This window comes from Mus caroli, unplaced genomic scaffold (assembly GCF_900094665.2).
Source record: "Mus caroli unplaced genomic scaffold, CAROLI_EIJ_v1.1 scaffold_18902_1, whole genome shotgun sequence".
NCBI lineage: Eukaryota > Metazoa > Chordata > Mammalia > Rodentia > Muridae > Mus > Mus caroli.
In genome coordinates this window covers 6,996-13,281 of record NW_018390451.1, presented here as the reverse complement: position 1 = coordinate 13,281, position 6,286 = coordinate 6,996, and the positions used below count along the sequence as shown (strand labels likewise).

At 41.2% G+C, this 6,286-nt stretch overlaps 1 pseudogene; it reads left to right on the top strand.

Annotated features, from left to right (window-relative positions):
* The window catches only part of LOC110288655, an 11,922-nt pseudogene that overhangs the window by 1,164 nt on the left and 4,472 nt on the right, over positions 1-6,286 (top strand).

Below are 6,286 nucleotides of genomic sequence, written 5' to 3'. Positions count from 1 at the left end.
TGTGTGTGTGTGTGTGTGTGTGTGTGTGTGTGTGTGTGTGTGTGTGTGTGTGTGTGTGTGTCTAGGTCAGAAGTTAACTTTAGAGAGTCAGTTCTCTCCTATTATGTGGGTCCCAAAGACCAAACTCAGATTATCAATATTATCAGCCAATGCCATTTCTTGTGGAGTGATCTTGAAGGCCTCAAATAAAATGAGGACCAAGTTAATTTTTCATTTTAATGTTTTGGCCATATGGGAAATCAAGCCAGACCTATATATGCTAGGGAAAATGTTTACTTCTGAGCTCTAGCCCCAGTGGTACTAACTCTTCTTAAAGTTAATACTGACTTTATCCAGATCTGCTAGGCACCCAACCCAAGCTCTTCTACAACTTCCTCTTTTAGGGTTGAAATTTCTATGCCCAGCTTTAGTTACTTAGTTTGTATAATTGCACAGAAATATATATATATTAAAGGTTCAGGCACTAAGCTGACAGATTCTGAGCTATTCTAACCTGCCTGGCCTACTCCCCAACCTAATTCCCAACATTGTGGCATATTACCTGCCATTGTAGTCTTGCTCTGGCACCTCTCTCTTCTTTGTGTCCTGATTACTGAGTCCCCAGGTCCCAACTGAGATCCTTTCCCTCACTCTGGGCACAGAATTCTCATTTTTTTCTCTCTTGCCCAGCTATAGGCTGTTGTATCCTTGATTTGACCAATCAGAAGAAGCTGGATAAGAATATATTACAAAATACTGACTCAGGAGGTGCTTCATGATAAGGACAATACCAAAGTCTGAACCAGAGCTCTGCAGTGCATTTCTGGGTACACAAAACAGGAATTGAATGTACAGTGAACAAAACCATCTCCCAGTGGTTTAATGATATCACTTAGGCTAGTTATGACCTAACTTAGTTTTGGTTATCCCTAGATCCATGATAACTCAGCAAACTTGGATATCAGCAATTGGCTAACATGAAAATTCACTATTCACAAAGCTGTCTAGGAAATGGGGAACGAGGGAGCCCAGTTGTTGATTTGTTTCAGTTTTTGATGATGGTCTTGCTTGTCTCTTCTCTTCTGTGTGTGTGTGGATTCCAGTGTTTTTGTTTCCCTTATAGATATGGGACCCGTACACATGGACTTTTTAAGAAACAGGGAATTCCTGGGCCCAAACCTCTGCCATTTTTAGGCACTGTGCTCAATTATTACAAGGTGAGTGTTGATTTAGTTTTCCTTTTGGCTTCTGCTTGCGGCCAATAATATCTTAGTTCTATTAAATGCTTCTAATGAGGAAACCCTGAGATATCAGGTCCTCATACTCTGTTTTCTCTTGATTCCTGTCAATGTCCAATGGTCCTCTGGAACTACTTTTGCCATATAAAACTAATAAGATATCTGCATGTGTCTATATTTTATAGTATGTATTTAGGTATCTGTATGTCTATGAATATCCATAAATGTGATCAGGGGCATATGCATGTCTACGTGTGTGGATGTGGATGCTGCGTGTGTGTGTAATTTTATAGTATGTCTATGGGCATTTGCATGTGTCTGAGTGCCCATATGTGTGTGCAGGTGAATATGCATGTATATGTGTGCATTTGAGTTCAGAGGTTGACACTGTGTGTTTTCCTGATTGCTCTTCAGTTTATCCTTTGAGTCAGAGTCTCTCACTTTGACCTGGCTCTCTCTGACTTAATTAGTTTAGCTATCCAGATTGCTCTCGGGGTCCCTTGTCTCTGACTCTTGCAAATAGGTTCTATTACCTCCTGCCAGGTATTTACACAGACCTTCATGGTCAAATTCTATTATTCACAGAATGCTTTTCCCACTGAAGCATCTCCATAGCTCCCATTGTCACTACTCCATTTATTTATTTTTGGTAGAGGTTGTGAATATGCCACAGCACAGCAGGGCACATGTAGGTCAGAGTTCAGGTTGTGGGAGTCAGTCTGCTTTTGCTGAAATTTTAGTCTTAGGGTTAGAGCTCAGGTTATCAGGCTTGGTAGCAAGATCCTTTTCATTTGGAGCCATCTCACTGGCTCTAGTGTCAATTAATTGAAATTTACCTTGAATAAATTGCCCAGATCTCCCTGTCAATCAGGCTTGATACTGAGGATGTGATACTCTGATCTTGTGAGCAGTAAAGGAAGAGTTTGTTTCTTGCTCAGGATAGAGTCCAGGGAGGCACTGCTGTAGTTATTTGGAGAAAATCTTGAAGGGGTTTCCAACTTCTAGGACACCAATCTATATTTACTACATTAAAATTCTCTTTCTATGAGGTATTATGAGTGACACTTTTGTTATTTTTTCTGAATATTTCTGAAGCAGCAGTCTATCACACATCTCCCAGGACCCACATTTTGGAGGCATTTTATATACTTGATTTCTGTGCTTAATTGTTAACCCCATGAAGATTTTTCTATAACAGTAGACTGAGCATGTACTATTTATGTTTAGGTTTTTCAGAAGTAGAAAATGTAGCTTCTCTCTTTATTTAGGTATGGGGATCCTGGTTAGTGTCTGTTTCATCTAGAAAGATTTTATGTGTGTAATGCACGTGTGTGCGCATGTGAGTGCAGCACCTATGGAGGACAGAAGAGGGCTCTGGATTCCCTGGAGCTGGAATCACAGGTGGAGGCAAGATACAGGATATGGATTCTGGGGACGGAACTTGGACCCTTTGCAAGGTCAGCCAGTGCTCTAGGCTTAGTGACATGTTGTAGGTTTTGTTGTTCTTTTTGTTTTTCTTTTGCTGTTGTTGTTGTTGTTTTGGTACTGAGGATGAGATACAAATCTCACACATGCTTGGCAAACTGCTCTACTCTAGGTACTGCAATGTACCTACAGCCACCTCTCTTCCTTTAAAGGTAGCAATCTTAGGCATGAGTCTCAGTAGCAAGTGAGAATATTTGAGATAGGATGATGGCTGTCAGTCAGCTTAGATCCTTACCTACATAGAGTGTTTATTTTCTTCTTTTTCTTTTAAGGATTTGTTAAAATCAAAGACCCTAGGAAAAGTATGATTTAACAAACTTATTAGAAAATTGAGTAATGAGAATGTAATGTCCTTTGTAGGTAACCTGCTTTGAAACCTGCCCCATGGTCATCCCCCCAGACACACATTCCCAANCTCACANCCAGAGGTTGAGTGGCAAAGTTTGTGCTACTGTCTGCTCTGGATTTTCTTCCTACAGGATCTGTGCTTCTCTTGCACATTCTGTAAAACAATTGTATATTATTATTATTATTATTATTATTATTATTATTATTATTACTAGAGTGTGTTGTGTGTATGCATTTGAGTTGGTGTGCACAGTCCAAAGCACCAGGTGACATGTGTCCTGTTTTCTCATTCTGTCCTTCCCCACCAACCCATCCTGCTCCTGACACATCAAACATTTCTAAATAAGAGCTTTTCTCTGTCACAGACAATAAACCTGACTTCATGGGATCTGAGGATTTTCATGCTCTGGCTACAGAATGGTCAGTACATAGAGGTCAGTAATGGATTTCATGCTATTTCTCTTTCCAGGGTTTATGGAAATTTGACATGGAGTGCTATGAAAAGTATGGAAAAACATGGGGGTGAGCATTCTGGAAAGTTCCATCTAGTTGACTGTTTTTAGGAAGAGGCACTGCACTTGTGCAAGGATGGGAGCAGCCTGAAATGTATCCATGAGTAAAGGTGATAATGCCTCCTATTAACTGCCAGGGTTCAAAGGTCTAATTGACATGAAAACATTGCACACTGAGGCTTTTTGACAGGCTTTCATGTTCCATGGATTCAAGGTTTTTTTTTCTTCCAGTAATTATTAATTTTTTCAGTTTACAACCTGGTCACTTTCGCATTGCCCATGTCCTTCACACAACCTCCCCTCCCGAATCCTCTGAGAGTGTGGGGATTTTGAGTCTCTCTCCAGGCTTCAAATTTTATGTACTGTCTCTTCTAATTTGTTTTCTTCTCTGAAACTTTCTTTTCCTGACATGCTATGCATTGCTTCAGGTCCCAATGATATGCTCTGGCAAACGTCTTGTTCCATCTCCTTGCCACATTGTGTCATTTCCATATAGAAGCCCACATTCTTCATTTAATTATTGACTTTAGTATGCCATTTGACAGTAGGGGCAGTCTAATCTAGCTAAGGTCTTGGTAAATGATTCATGCTTAGTCATTCTTCTCATAGAGACTTCATTGTTTATGTTTTATTTTGCATCATATTTTTTCCTGGATTGGGGACAAGTATGCTGGTACATATATGCATGTCAGAGGATAACTTGTGGAAGTTAGTTCTCTAATTCCAGGTTACTGCACTCATGTCATCAGGCTTGAAACAGGTGCCTTCATCTGTTGAACCATCTCCTCAGCCCATTCCAAGATTTTTTGATAAAGGTGTATATCAGATGACAGCTTGTACCAGTCAGTTCTCACTTTCCAACACATAGATCCCAGGGACTGAGCTGACCTCATCAGGTGCCTCTACCTTTGGACCATTTATTTTTCTCCTTCCAGGAACTAGCTGTGTGCAAATCTTCAGACAGGGTCAGGACCCTAATCCATTTGCCAGAATGTTGACAGTCATGCAGAGGGCATGTGGAGGCTCTCCAGCTACAGTGAAATCAGGAATACAGAAGAAATCCTATCCAGCTCTCCCCTCTGCTTCCTGACTCTCATGCTCTTTCTGTCCTGTCTTCCAGACTACCTGAGCTTTGGAGAAGTAGATACAAGCACCTCAGTTAAATTCTGTGTTTTAATATCATTGTATCAAAACCAGGATCTGCACTCTAGGCAGGTACCCTAATACTGAGCTGCATCCCAACACCAGATGTTGACATATTCTAGCATTTTTAATATTATTTTTTTTTCTTTTTCAAGTCAGGGTTCCTCTGTGTATAGCCCTGGTTGTCCAGAACTTGCTTTGTGAACCAGGCTGGCATTGAACTCAGAGATCTGCCTGCCTCTGGCTCTGGTGTACTGTAGAGGTATTGGAGATTCCTGGAGCTAGTGTTAGAGGTGATTGTGAGCTACCCAATGTAGGTGTTAGGATCCAAACTTAGGTCCTCTGCAAGAGCAGCATCTGCTCTTAACTGTGGAGCCATCACTCCAGTCACTTGCAATATTTCAAATATGCAAATTCATAGAAAATGGTATAGGTGATTCTCACATATACACATCTAGACTTGCCAAATTTCCACCTATTATTTCTAAGTGTGGTGCCTTACAGAGCTGGTTTGTCTTGAAGTGGCTCTTTTTGTCTTGAATGACATTAATTATCATTTTCCAAAGACTCCATTGAGGACATGGTCAGAATTCCTAAGCTGAACTGGGAACTCCTGTGACCATGTATTGTATAAGCAGAGTGAGGGTCCTGAAGCATTAGGATCAAAGTCTGGCTGTGGCTCTCACATCAGAACCTGGTTCATCAGCTGTCTTCCCCACACAGGTTGTTTGATGGTCAAACGCCTCTCCTAGCCATCACGGACACAGAGACGATTAAGAATGTGCTAGTGAAGGAATGTTTTTCTGTCTTCACAAACCGGCGGGTAGGTCACATTGGTTTTTCATTCATTAATTTATATATTCATTTTACATACTGTTTGCAACACCCTTTCCTCTTTTTCTCCCAGTCCCACACACACACACACACAAACACACACACACACACACGTGTGTGTGCATATATATATATATATATACATATATTCATTTTACATCCTTATTGCAGCACACTTCCTGTTTTTATCCCAGTCCTACCCTTACTGATTCCTCCTCCATAGTCCCATCTTCTTCTCTCCAGAAAAGGGGAAGTCCCCCTTGTGTACCATCTTGCCCTGGGACATTCACCAGCATCAGGACTAAGTGCATCCTCTCCCACTGAGGCACAACCAGTCAGTCCAGCTAGGGGGAGGAGATCTAGTGTCAGGCAACTGATTCAGAGACAGTCCCAGCTCCAATTGTTAGAAGATCATCACAAAGACCAAGCTGTACATCTGACACTAATGTGTAGGGAGCCTAAGTCCAGCCACTATAAGTAATTTGGTGATTCAGTCTCTGTGAGTCCCCATGGTCCCAGGTTATTTGACTCTGTATGTCTTCTTTGGGGTCTCTGACCCTTCCAGCTTACACAATCCTATCCCTGAATCATCCACATGACTCCCCAAGTTGTAGATGATGTTTGGCTCAGGCTCTCTGCCTTAGTCAGGGTTTCTATTCCTGCACAAACATCATGACCAAAATGTAAGTTCAGAATGAAAGGGATTATTAAGCTTACACTTTCCATATTGCTGTTCATCACCAAAGA